The sequence below is a fragment of the Nannospalax galili genome, unplaced genomic scaffold (genome assembly GCF_000622305.1).
Source record: "Nannospalax galili isolate Female #2095 unplaced genomic scaffold, S.galili_v1.0 scaffold873, whole genome shotgun sequence".
NCBI classification, from domain to species: Eukaryota; Metazoa; Chordata; class Mammalia; order Rodentia; family Spalacidae; genus Nannospalax; species Nannospalax galili.
The window spans coordinates 2968546-2983916 of record NW_008334005.1 but is presented as its reverse complement, the minus strand read 5'-3'; positions in this window follow the sequence as shown (position 1 = coordinate 2983916).

The following is a 15371-nucleotide window of genomic DNA, read 5'->3' as shown; positions in this document are numbered from 1 at the left end:
CCTTTTCTATGTAATGCATGGTGCCGTGCTCCATGAGTTGGCCACTTTATTTAGTCTCTAGAAAACAAGTATAGAAATCAAGAGAAAAAAAAAAAAAAACACTCAGTAGGCTTCAACCACATACTGGCTATTTGCCATTTTTGCTCAGTTTGTTTAAGGCTCAGGATGGTTCCAGTGTTAAAATTGATGGTTCTGTTCTCAGTCATCTCACAAACCCTGCTATCAACAAACATTTAAGTACTGAATCAGAGGAAGGCAAGTGAGTCGTGGATCTATGCTTGGAGGCATGGCACAGGCTTTCCCTGCAGGTACCCGTCTTTGTTAGGACTCAGAAACATAACAGAATATTTCTTAGAAATTGCATTCCCCACTTCTCTTATTAATTCAAATAATGATGACCTGTGAAAAGACATGTGCATCACATGCCAAGTTTTTTAATGTTATTTTAAGCTATTCAAAATACAAACTAAAATAAAGATATTATAATTGTTCTGATTAAGGCATAAGAAAGAAAAATTGTTAGATGAATTAATTTTGTTCAAGTTATTAAAAATGTGGCATGGGCAGTCTTCAAGCTTTATATACTGATTGACTATGTTCTTGTACCTTGTAGAGACAAAACTTTGAGCTCTGAGTTTGTGTATGTTCCACACCTCACTCTCCGTGCATATCAATAATTTGTATGTGTGTTGGATTACAATTATGTAGTTTTGCCACTGTTATATCATTTCTATATGTGCTGTTTTTTTTATTTCTCTTTTAAACTTTTTAAAAGAAAAGTGAAGCTATGCCTGTTATTTGTGGTTGGATGGCATTAAGTGAATGTTTTTACCAAGTTATAGGACTTGCTTAGAAACTTATGCAACAGGTATATTTTTATTATTCAGTGCCTGCATGAAAAAATAGATTTTTCAACTCCTGAGGTTATACTGGTGAACATAATTTAAAATAAAACCTGAGAAAAGTAAAAGAGATTAAATAAATATTCATGAAAATGCCCTCTTCAGGAAATAGGGTCATTTGAACAGTCTATTCCATTAAAAATCTCTTTATTTCACTTAAATTGGTTACCTTGCAGGGAAGGAAGACATAGGAATACTAAAGGATTGGTTTTGAAATCTAGACCAAAGACATGAATTTGAAATCTCTCCATTGCATTAACCAGAAGAAATGTATCCTACAAAATCTAGACCCGATCAGTTACTTTAACTTATGTGCTCATAGAAGAATCATACATACATTTAAGTTATATCTTGAAGTTTTATTAAATATTGTATTTACATTAATACACAAATACCGATAAACTGAAAATTTGGACTTAATATTTGTGATGATCTAAAATGAGAAGTCTAAAAGTATTATATCACCAGTTGTTTATAAATATCAATTAAAAGTTATTTACAATCAGAAAGACACCAAGTGGATTGTGACATTGTTAGTACCATTTGATTTTTATTTAGGAAAATCATTATAAATTAAATTAAATTATCTTTAATCAAATACTAATAAATTTGAAATTTTACCCTTTTAAATTGACTACTGATTCTCATGAGTACTAATTTAAAACCATTTTCATGTTTGACAATTCAATTTAAATCATTTTTTGGATATATTACCCATATGGCTTTTCAGATTTTTGGTTATCATATTATATAACTTTATATTCTCTTTCTGTCCTTCCTTTTTACTTTCCCTATATCTTTAACTGCTGCATTCAAGGATCATGCATTAACCCCAAAACCTTGGAAACTGTTGAAAGAATTATAGAAAAGATAGATGGACAATTGAGATTGTTCTAGGTCAGTAGTAGCTTTACCGACAGAGAGCTTTTTAGAAATGCATGTCTTAGACACATCCTGGATGGATCACACCAGAATCCTTGGTTTATTCACATGCATGATAAATCCTGAGCAGCACTATTAGAGGTGTCAGGACGACATCAGAAGGTATCCTGGTACCAGATACTTACCCATTCTTGACTAGGTCTGCACTCATGGTCTCTTTGAGTATGAAACATGTTGGAGTCGAGACCAAAATGTCTTCATCTTGCACAGGACAGTGTTCTTCCACTTTCAGATCTGCTAATCATTCAGTGTAGTTGATCCTAGAATAAAGGGCAGAGGGGTCCTGCTTTCCCCTACATCCAGGAGAGTAATTCCTATCTGAATGTTCTGACCAGGAGTTTTGTTCTAACTTCCAGAACCTTCCTGAAGCGTTCCAGTGAAGACAAAGGTAATGAGCTGTGAGACAGGCCAGTTGGAGTCAGGGTTGGGACATAGGTTACTGGTCTGCAACAGAAAACTAAACTAGTACAGAGATTCAGAACTGGTCAGAATGCAGAAACTAAGTGATCATAGGGTACCCAGCCACAATGATAACTTGTATACCACAACCCCTACACCTAAGGCTCAGGGAACATTGTGGAGGAGTGGGCAGAAAGATGTTAAGAACCAGAGGACCAGGACACGTGTTGGTAAATTAGACGTGATGGGGAAGCTGCACCCATGGTTTCCTAAATAAAACATGCATAATGACAACACCAGATGTCATGGCAGTGTGGATGGGGTGAAATTACTGTTGAAAGAATTATAGAAAAGATAGATGGACAATTGAGATTGTTCTAGGTCAGTAGTAGCTTTACCGACAGAGAGCTTTTTAGAAATGCATGTCTTAGACACATCCTGGATGGATCACACCAGAATCCTTGGTTTATTCACATGCATGATAAATCCTGAGCAGCACTATTAGAGGTGTCAGGACGACATCAGAAGGTATCCTGGTACCAGATACTTACCCATTCTTGACTAGGTCTGCACTCATGGTCTCTTTGAGTATGAAACATGTTGGAGTCGAGACCAAAATGTCTTCATCTTGCACAGGACAGTGTTCTTCCACTTTCAGATCTGCTAATCATTCAGTGTAGTTGATCCTAGAATAAAGGGCAGAGGGGTCCTGCTTTCCCCTACATCCAGGAGAGTAATTCCTATCTGAATGTTCTGACCAGGAGTTTTGTTCTAACTTCCAGAACCTTCCTGAAGCGTTCCAGTGAAGACAAAGGTAATGAGCTGTGAGACAGGCCAGTTGGAGTCAGGGTTGGGACATAGGTTACTGGTCTGCAACAGAAAACTAAACTAGTACAGAGATTCAGAACTGGTCAGAATGCAGAAACTAAGTGATCATAGGGTACCCAGCCACAATGATAACTTGTATACCACAACCCCTACACCTAAGGCTCAGGGAACATTGTGGAGGAGTGGGCAGAAAGATGTTAAGAACCAGAGGACCAGGACACGTGTTGGTAAATTAGACGTGATGGGGAAGCTGCACCCATGGTTTCCTAAATAAAACATGCATAATGACAACACCAGATGTCATGGCAGTGTGGATGGGGTGAAATTTCATAAGGTCCCACCTCTAGATAAAGAGCTACAGGCAATAGATGGCTTCTGACAGAGAATGTTTTCTTCAAGGATGAGCTCCTTGATAGGTCATCTAACCTCAAATACTCAGCCTTAAATGCATGTACACACTAGCACCACTAAATGGGCTCAGGAGGTTGTGTGTGTATACCTATATTTATATATACATAATAAATTTATAAAATGTATTTTAAAGAATATATATGAAGGAAGCGATCACAGAATTGGAGAGGGAGGTCATAAGTATTAGAGGAATTAAAGGGAGGGCTGAGAATGATGTAAATACGGTACTCACTAATGAAATTCTCAAAAAATAAAAATCTTTAAAAAAGAAATATGTAAGGGGCCTGGGTAGATGGCTCAGTGGATAAATTACTTGCTGCACAAACATGAGGACCTGAGTTCAAGTCCTCTGTAATCATACAGATGTATGGTTGTACTAATGACCTTCCTCTAATCCCAGGAACTGGGGACAGGTGACCCTTGGGGCTAGCTGGCTCAAAACACTAACAGAATCAGCTATCTCCAAGTTCATCAGAGATACTATGCTCAATGCATGAAGTGGAAAGCAATTGAAGAAGACACCCAGTGTTAAGCTCTGGACTGCACAATAATGTACACACTCTTGCATGCATATGCCCAGACACGTGTGTGTCTGCCCACATACAAACACATGTACATGTGCAAGCACAGTATATATACACATACACACAGAAAAGGGAGTGAAAATATTCAGGAATTTAAATAATGTAAAAATTGTAAATTATGTTTTTACAATTATTACCATTTGTTTCAAAACTAAAAGAAATCACAAAAGCTACATGCTTGGTAAACTTTGAGCAAATATTTTGATTTTGTTAAACTTACTTAATAGACACTGTAGTTGTTGTTATTACTGTTATTGACTAACAAGTATGTTTTAACCTTTTAAAAACTGTGAAATTAAAAATTAGGAAGTGGAGAAGGCATCCAAATGGAAATGTATCATCCCATAAGCCAATAAAAAATGAGGTAGGCAGATCTCCCTGAGTTCAAGGCCAGCCTGGTCTACATAGTGAGTTACAGGACAGCTCGGGCTACAGAGAGACCCTGTCTAAAAAGACCAAAAAACAAAAAAAACAAAAGAAAGAAAAAAGGAAAAGAAATAAAACTAAAAAGAGTTATAAATGAGATATCTGTCATTGGTAGATACTGCTGCTCTGAGAAGTATGGATTACTAAACTAAAGTCTCAGTGCCAGGCAGGGGATAATTCCTTATGAATTGCTTGGCAAGGAGTCCCTAGAGAACATCTCAAAAAATACAAATTCTTGCTATTTCTCTTGGTTGCCTACCAAAACTAGATGATAAGATCTATGGCTGAAGACTCCATATGCTTTGATTGCAAATTACAGAGAAAGAAAGTTGGATAGATCTGAACTGGAAGATTTCTTTTCTAGATTTCATAGCTCTATAGATGGTACTATGAAAACTGCTGTGGGAAAAATCATCAGCTTTCTTAAACCAGTTATGAACTCTATGAGACACACACAATTCCAATTCACTAAGCAAGATAGTCTCACTGATGTAATTGTGGCTCAACTGTTATGCAGGAAACCAGTCATTCTCTGATTGGATTTGAGGCTTTTTTTTTTTAATTTATTTATTACAAAAGACAATCTATGCACTGTAATGTCAACCTGGTCAGAAATCCCTGGCTTGGGAGGTTATAGGCCCTAGTGGGGAACTTAATACTGTTGTTTAGCTAAATTGAGATGTTGTCAATCTTCCTTTCAAATACTTTCATTTATATTTTTAAACAAATGCTACTTAGCTTTAGTCAGAGAAGATTTTCTTTGTAGTGAATGGCATGACTGTTCAAGGTGTGGAGAACAGAGAGAACTGAGGTTGAGCCATAAAAGGGACGTTTTTTAAACTGCATTCTCTATGGCCAGGAAACCTTTGGAAGAGGGACTGGAGAGAATGTAAGAGCTCCATGACAGAGAAAGGGCTGTGAAATGCTGTCTTCCAGTCTTGGTACTGACATTGTAAACATGGTCTCACAGCAGCTGCAGTTCCCTACACTGGGTCTGTGAAAGATTGGGCTTGCAATAGTTAAGCAGGGATTGGGGAAGGGCTCATTGGACCCTATCCCTCCCTGATGAACTATTGGCTGCTGATGGATTGTGGGAGAGGGGTAGTCATAGTCTTCACTTTTTACCTGCTGGTGACCTCACCAGGATCCAAAGGATTAATCCAAACCATGACCACACAGATAGTCCTGGATAAAGTCAGTGGGTCACAAAACAGATAGTCCTGGATAAAGTTAGCAGGTCACAAAACAAATCTAAAAGACATGAATGTGGGAAAGGGTCTAATGGGAAGGAGGGTTATGGACAGAAGTGGGAAGGAAATAAAAAAGGGTTAGAGTTAAGAGTAATGAGAATGAATACACCTGTACAGAATTGTAAAAGGAGACATTTAATTACTTTAAAAGAAGGGGATAGTACCCAAAGGGTGGCTACTGAAGATGTCATCTGGATTCCACAAACATGGTTAAATACAGTCTTGGTCACCCCCGACTCAAGTACACCTGCATACACAGCACACACATGTATACATGGGCAAGCACTTAAAAAATTTTTGAACAATGAAATTTTAATTGCCTCCAAATTCCTATGTACAGTCACCATTGGGACAATGATTGCTGCTCTTCTTTGAGAAGCACACACCAGTCTCCTACCTGTGTCTTAATTTCTTTTCAAGCACCTTTCTTCCTCTTAATCTTTTCACTTAAAATATGTGTTAAATTATTTTTTAAAGACTTCAACTCTGCTTCAAAAATTGTGAAATTAGAAACATTGGGAAATAAAGTAATAGAATACATGTTAAGAAAGTAGAACTGAGAAATAACTGGGGAGAAAGAAAGAAATCATCTGTAAGGGAGAGGAGCTGTGAGAGAGACAGTGGGAGAGGGGAACCAAGGAGAAAAAGTATAATGAAACATAAGTATGAAGATGTGATGATGACATTTATTACTTTGCTCCTGTGATGTTTGGTAATAGCAACAGGAAATGGAACTAAGACAAGTTTTTGACCTAAAAAATTACTAAAAATAGCCTGAGCTCAATCTCTGAGACATTGATGGGCCCTGCTATCTTAGCTCAGACTTTCTTAGGTCATGGGGAGACTATCACATCCTGGATCTGCATACCACTCCAGTCTTGAAAGGATGAGTCACCCTCTGTCATCTCAGCTCTCAGCCCAGCCTGGGTCTCCAGGATCCTCCCTTGCTCCAGACTTGCAGTCTTGAATTCCATTCCTGAGACTTTCATGTGTCCTGATGTCTGAACTCTGTGCTCCCCAGACCTGAGAGCTCCCACTCTAACCTATTACCCAATCTGTTCACCTAGAAGCCCCCATCTTACCCTGCTGATTGAGGATCCTGTGGAGTCAATTCTGGAACCTCAGTTCAAAAACTGTATATATCTATATCTATATCTATATCTATATCTATATCTCACCATCCCAATTATGCATCAACATAAAGTGGCTCCCAAACTGAACACCAAGCACTACTCAGCTGGGCCATAACCTGACAAGTTGGAGAAGCAGCAAGCAAAGATACAACAATTATTCAACAATAATAAGATTACTACCACACATGTCCAGACGTATGGTCTCAGAGAAAGACCACAAACATGAATAACCAAGATAATTGGTTACTACAGAAAATAACAACCCTATCCAATATTACCTGAGGATGACAACCTACTGGATGCAGAAGGCAATGGTTTCAAAATAGCAGTTATAAATATGGTCAAGGAACTCAAAGTAGATATGAATAAAAATCTGAAGACTGAAAACACAGTTGAATGAAATAACTAAGACAATTCAAAGCATGAAACTAGAATTTAAGAAGGAGATAAAATCTCCGAAATAACACTTGAAATAAAACTCAGAAACGCAAACAAGTATCTTAAAGGAAAGAAGGAAAAGGGAAGTGGAAATGGAAGACAGACTATCACATCTTGAAGAGAAGTTTTGGAAAATGGATTACTTAATCAAAGAAAACATCAAATCTAAAATAACCCAGGAATGCAACACCCAAGACTGCTGGGACACTGTAAAAAGACAAAACCTATGAATCATAGGCATAGAAGAGGAAACTCAGATCAAAGGCAAAGAAAGTATTTTTAATAAGATCATAGAAAAACATCTCAGATAAAGGGAAAAAGATATCTATCAAGCTATGAGGTGTACAGAACACCACATAGACATGACCAAAAAAGGAAATCCACATGTCAAATAGCAGTCAAAACACTGAACCAACAGAACAAAGAAAAGATACTGAAAGCTCTGAGAGAGGTAAGTTGCATATAAAGGCAGGTGAATCAGAATAAGAACTGGCTTTTCTCTTTTTTATAAATTTTATTTATTACTTTTGTTTTATGTGTTTTAGTGTATTGCGTGTGTGTGTGTGTGTGTGTGTGTGTGTGTGTGTGTGTGTGTGTAAGTGCGACCCTGTTGTGAAATGCCCACGAGGTCAGAAGATGGCATTGGATTCCTGGAACTGGAGTTACGGGTGGTTGTTAGCTGCCATGTCGGTGATGGAACAAAATCTGGGTCCTTTGAGAGAGCAGCCAGTGCTCTTAACCATCAAGTCATCTCCCAAGCTCAAGAATTGACTTTTCAGTGGAAATGTGAAAGCCAGAAGGGCATGGACCAATGGTCTGAAGAGAAAAATGAACACTGTCAAGAGGGTACAAATAATACATAAATTGTCCCAGAACAGTGAAATCAAAGAGGTCTTGGAAAACAGCATTTCATCAATATAACAGAAATTAATAAACGTTGGCCAATTATAACCGTCAGTAGTAATGGCCTCAACTTCCATTAAAAAGATGTAGACCAACAGACTGGATAAGAAAACAGTATCAAACAATTTGTTGCCTACAAGAGACACACCTGATAAACACTAATCAACATCAACTTAAGGTCAAAGGATGGAAAAAAAACACTTAAAGCAAATAGAACTAAGAAACAAGCAGGCATAGTTATATTGATATCTGACAAAACAGACTTCAACCTAAAACTAGTCAGAAGAGACAGGAAGGTCAGTTCATATCCATTAAAGAAAAAATCCATCAAGAAGAAACTACAATCCTAAACACATATGCACCTCATAAAGGGACATCCAATTTTATAAAAGATATTTTATTAGCCTTAAAATCTCACATTGACTCCAACCCAGTTATAGTGGGTGTCTTCAATACCCTGCTATCATCAATAGACAGAACAACCAGACAAAACTAAAACTAAACAGAAACCAGGGGTTAATGACACCATTAATCAAATGGTCTTTACAGATATTTACATAACATTCCACCCAAATACCAAAGAATATACTTTCTTCTAAGCAGCCTATGGAACTTTCTCCAGAATTGACTATATATTAGGACACAAAGCAAGTCTACACAAATTTATGAAAATAAAAGTGTCATCTTGTATTCTATCTGATGACAAATAATCTTAGAAATCAGCATCAATAAAAATGGGAAAAGATACACAAATTCATGGAAACCAAACAAAATACTAATGAATGAAAATTGAATCCCAGAGGAGATCAAAAAGGAAATTAAAAAGTTCTTAGAATTGAATGAAAAAGAAAACACACCATACTGTAACCATTGTGGCAAAATGAGGCAATCCCAAATCCAGAAAAATGGAATTATCTCATATAAATAAATCAACAATGCACCAGAAAGCCTAGGAAAACAGAAAAACTTAAACACTAGAGTACACTAGAAGTGATAAATAAAATCAAGCTTGAAATTAATGAAACATATCTGAAGAAAACAATACCAAGAATCAATGAAATGAAGAGTTGGTTCTTTGAAAAGATTAACAAGATTGATGAAACTTTAGTCAAATTAACCAAATGAAAGAGAGGACCCAAATTTACAAACTCAGAGATGAAAAGTGAAATATTATAGCAAAATTATATGGGAAAAGTTCAGAAAACTGTAGACTAGAAAATCTAAAAGAAATGGACAAATTTCTGAATATGTATAGCTTAACAAAATTAAATTGAAATGACATAAATAATTTAAACAGACCCATAACAACCAATGAGATAGATACAGTAATTAAAAGTCTCATAATTAAATTGAACTGGAGGGTATATACGTTAAAATACTTAAGACTATACACAACAAACTCACAGTCAACACATTCTAACTGGAAAAAAAAACTTAAAGAATTCCTGTTAAAATCAGGAACTAGACAAGGTTGTCAAATATTCCCAATTCATTTCAAGGATCTCAACTCTAAGTAGAGCAATAAGACAAGAGAAGGAAATGAAAGGAGTCAGAATTGGAAAAGAAGTCAAATTATCCTTATTTGCATATGATATATTATATACATAAGAGATTCCCAAAATTCCACCAGAAAACTCCTAGAAATGATGAATGCATTCAATTAGACACCTATTCATAAAATCTTTAAATCTTTGAAGATATTGAGAAAGACACAAGCAGATGGAATCACCTCTCATGCTCATGACCATTCTACCAAAAGCAATTTAGAAATTCAATGCAATCTCAAATCAATCTCTGTGACAGCCTTCAAAAACAGAAAAATCTTTCATAAAATTCATATGGAAACACATAAGACCCTGGATAGCCAAATCAGTTCTGAGTATAAAGCCCAATGCCAGAGAGATTAATATACCAGACCTCAATATACATTACAGAGCTGTAGTCATAAAACAGCATAATATTTTCACAACACATGTAGATCAATGGAATAAAACAGAAAACTCAACCAAACATGAGTGCAAACAATTACAGTCACCTCTATTTGACAAGGAATGCATACCAGAGGAAAGACATCATTTTCAACAAATGGTGTTGGCAAAATTGGATCCCCATTTGTAGAAGTATGAAATTAGACCCATAAAGATCACAAACATCAATTCCAAATGGATCAAAGACCTCAGCATGAAACCTGAAATGCTGAAACCATTAGAAGAAAACAGGCAGTACCCTATAAGATGTAGATGTAGGAAAGGTTTTATAAATTGGACAGCAGTCACTCAGGAATTAAGGTCAACAATAAGTAAGTAGAATCTCATTAAACTAAGAAGCTTCTATATAGCAAAGGAAACTACCAGTCAAGTGAATGGGAAGCTTACTGAGTGGAAGAAAATCTTCACTAGCTTTACATCAGAGGATTAATATTCAGAATATACAAAAAACTCAACAACCAGAGAGACAAGAAAGCATATGACCCAATTACAAAAATGGTTATGGATCTGAACAGAGAACTCTCAAGAGAAGACAAAAAACCTTAAAACTGAGGCTTTAACTAAGGCTGAGAAACACCTTAAAAAGAGTTCAACTTCATTAGTAATTAGGGAAATGTAAGAAACAACCTTCAACTGACGAGTGGATAATGAAAATGTGGTCCATTTACGTGATGGAGTTCTACTCAGTGGTAAAGAAAAGTGAAATCATGAAATTTGCAGGTAAATGGATGGAACTAGAAACTATTATACTATGTGAAGTAACACAGACTCAGAATAACAAGGAGCATAGGTTTTTTCTCATTTGTAGATATTAGCTCCAAATTATTATATGTGAGTATATACCCTGATGTAACTGCTGAAACCAAGAAAATGGAAAGGAACCATGGTGGGGAAAGGGAAGAAGGAGCTCAAGAGGAGAATAGTAGGAGACAGGTGTTATCAAGTTATCAAGGGAGAAATGGGGAAAAGTGGGTTGCATTAACTGGGGAGTAGGGAGGACTACATTGGTGATATGAGGGGAGAAATAAATGATGCTGAGATGGTATAGAAAACCAGATGGAAATACGTTAGTTCAAAATACATCTGAAAAATACACATACAGCATTTGTATGAGTGCATATGTATAGCTGAAGACTATATAACCAAGAACACAGTGTCAGGCAGGAGAAACCGCCCCTGCAGTTGTTGGACAGGGTGGTCCAAGAGACTACCAAAACAATTCAAGCTATTGCCACAGACTTTGATTGCCACCCAGAACGCAAAGATAAGACCCTATTGCTGAAGACAGGCCATACTTCCGACACAGCACTTGGAACAATCGAGCTGGAACTGACCAGGAAACCTCCTCCATGAAGAATAGCTCTTGTGGTATCAGAGGATATTATGCAAAAGGACAAAGGAGGAAAACAATTACCAGACACACCCCTTTGTAAAGCGTAATAAACATCAATGACTGGCACATCAAACGATTGCTATTGGTGCAGTAGTCTCACTTTTTTCATGAGAGTAATCAAGATCTGCTTAATTGGAATTAAGCCCCTCTCAATAGGCAAGAACTTGTGTGTGTTACTGTAAATATGGTCAAATACACATAGCTGGAGAGGTCATAAATCCTAGAGAAAAACCTACTTTTGCCACATGTGAAAACCTACTTTAGTCTAATGTGATTTCTCTGTATTCTAAATCTGTTTTCTTATATTTACAGACAAGTGTAGCTCTTACCCCTCATCAGAGAAGCTTCTTTTAACAATAGATGGAGACTAGCACAGATTTCCACAAGTATCAAACACAGCAAGCATTTGTTTGTGAGATGCTTAACCTGCAGTGGCACATCATCAATGCAAGCTCTATGCATAAGATGAATGAACTTTTTCAGTCTCATTAGAGAGGTTTCCTTACGTAGCAGATGGTGACTAAGAGAGAAACCCGCACCTGGCCAATGTGCAGAGAACAAGAGGCTGCAGAATACATAGGACATGTGTATCAAAATTCTGCCTCCCAAGGCTCACGGATTATTGCAGAAGAGGGGGCAGAAAGATTGTCAAAGCCAAAGGTGGTGGATGACAACAAGGGAACAGAGTTCTTCATATGGTTGGCCAGTTACACCTATGAACTCATGGTGATAGAATGCACAAGTTCTATGCAAGCACAAACCAGACAAAATCCCAGCATAGACATGGGGAAGTGTGCCAGAAATGCTAACCCAACCTAAGGATTTATTGGCAATTGATGGTTGCTAGGAAGGGGAGAGACAGTCTCTTACAGGAATGGGACTCTTCATAGGTTGATCAGGCTCCTGTGGATGGACCCATGGTAAGGAACATGTGAGGACACAAATCAGACTCTATACACCATATTGTATATATAGCAGAGTTCTTTGAATTGGGCAGAGGGCTGTTGGGGGAGATTCCGATGGGGAGGGGATTTAAGTACCATTGAATTATATTGTGTGAAAGCTGAAAAAGCTCAATTAAAATTTTTTTTTAAAAAATCTCCCAACTAAAAAGAGCCCATTAACAGATGCACAGAGTATGTAAGTCTACCAAACCTTCAAAGAAGAATTAATATCAACACTCCTCAAATTTTTCCATAAAATAGAAAATGAATGAACACTCCCAAATTCATTCTGTGAAGCCAGTATTATTCTAATATCAAAACCAGAGAAGCACAACAAAAAAGTAAATTACAAACCAATCTCTCTGATGAACATAAATGCAAATTTTCTCAATAAAATATTCCCAGACTGAATGTAAGAATATGTAAAAAAATTATTTGCTATGATCAAGTTGGCACCATCCCAGAGATACGGGGACAGTTCAACATGGGTAAGTCAATAAATGTAATCAACCTCACAGACAGACTCTAGAACATAAGCCACATGTTCCTCTCCCTAGATGCAGAAAGGACCTTTGACAAAATACAACATCCATTCATGATAAAAAAGTTGAACCTATGGATACATGGGACACACCTCAGTATAATAAAGGCAATATACCACAAGTCCACATCCTACATCATACTAAATGGATAAAAACTGAAAGCATTCCCTTTAAAATAAGGAGCAAGAGAGGGATGTCCACATCCTCCATTCCTATTCAGTATGCATTTGCAGTTGTAGGTAAAACAATTAGACAAATGCAGGAAATTGGAAAGAAAGAAGTCAAAGCATCCTTATTTGCAGGTGAGATGCTTCTATACATAAAAGACATTAAAGATGCCATTAAAAAAACTCCTAGAACTGATATATTCAGTAGTGTCGCAGGATATAAAATTAACAGCCACAAATTAGAAGTCATCTTATATAAAAACCAAACATACCAGGAAAGAAATTCAGGAAATGATCCCATTCACAAAAGTCTCAAAATCCATAAAGTATTTAGGAATAAATCTAGCTAGGGAAGTGAAGGGTTCATACAATAGAAACTTTAAGACAATGAATAAAGAAATTGAAGAAGATACCAGAAGGTGGAAAGACCTCCCATACCAGTTGATAGTATTAATATTATGAAAATGGCCATATTCTAAAAACAACCTACCAGTTCAATGCAATACTTATTAAAATTCCAACACAATTCTTCACAGAAATAAAAAAAAATTCAAATGGAAACATGAAAACCAACAGTAACTAAAATGTGCTGGAAGCATTCCCATTCCAAATCTCAAGTTATACTACAGAGCTAGAGTAATAAAAACAGTTTGATACAGACATAAAAACAGAGTGATTAGTGGACTGGAATGGAGGACCCAGATTTAAATCCACACATTTACAGCCACTTGATTCTTTTTTTATATATATGCATGAATGTTATGCCTACATATATGTAGGTGTGTCCATGCCCTGTAGAACCCATGGGGGACAGACTAGGGCACTGGATACCCTGAACAGGAGTTATGGATGGTTGTGACAGAATGTTCAACTGATGGTGTTGGTCAAGCTGGATAAGAGCATGTAGAAGAAGGAAACTAGATACCTATCTCTCACTATCCAGGAAACACAATTCCAAATGGATCAAGAACCTCAGCATAATACCTGATACCTTGAAGACAGAGGAGAAAGTAAGGAATACATTGGAACTTACAGTACTTATAGGTACTTACTGAACAGAATTCATAGTGCAAGCACGAAGTCCAAATTTGCCCCCAAATGGACAAAATTGACCTCATGAAACTAAAAATCTTCTATTCAGCAAAGGACATCATCATTCAAGTGAAAAGGTCATCTACAGAATGAGAAAAAAAATCTGTACTAGCTATACCTCTGACAGAGGATTAGTATCTAGAATATGCACATAACTGGAGAAGCTAAACATCAAAAAAGAAAACAGCTCAATTAAAACATTTGGTTAAGGAGTTGAACAGGGAGTTCTCTAAATATGAAATGCAAATGTCTGAGAAATACTTAAAAAATTTTCAACATCTTTAGCAATACGGAAATGCAGATTAAAACCACTCTGAGGTTTCATCTTACCCCACTAAGAATGGCTAAGATCCAAAAAAAATAACAATGACAGATGCTGGTGAGGATTTAGAGAAAGAGGAACTCTTTTTAAAAAACATTTTATTATTTGTATTGTACACGCATGAGTGTATTGCTGGCATGTGTACCCGTGTCATGCAGTGCCCTAGGAGGGCAGGAGAGGGCTTCAGATGGCTGTTAGCTGCCATGTAGGTGCTGTGAACTGAACCTGGGTCCTTTGCAAGAGCAGTCATTGCTCTTAACCACTAAGCCATCTCTCCAACTCCGAGAAAGAGGAACTCTTACCCACTGCTGGTGTGAGTGCAAACTGGTGCAGCAACTATGAAAATCAGTGTGGAGATTACACAAAAAGTTAGAAATTTACCTAGCATGTGACCCAGCCATCCCATTCTTGGACACATAACTCAATGACTCTACACCACACTATAGAAATACCTGTTCATCCATGTTCATTCCAGCCTTTTTCAGAACATCCCAAAATTGGAAGCAACCTAGATATCCACCAATTGATGAATGGATAATGAAGGTGTGGCACATATAAGCAATGGAATGTTACTCAGCTCTTAACAAAACAAAATTATGAAATTTGCAGGTAAATTTATGGATAGGAAACAATCATCTGCATGAGATAATCCAGGCCCAGAAAGGCAAATCTCTCAGGTTCTGTCTCATAGCTGGATGCTAGCTTTG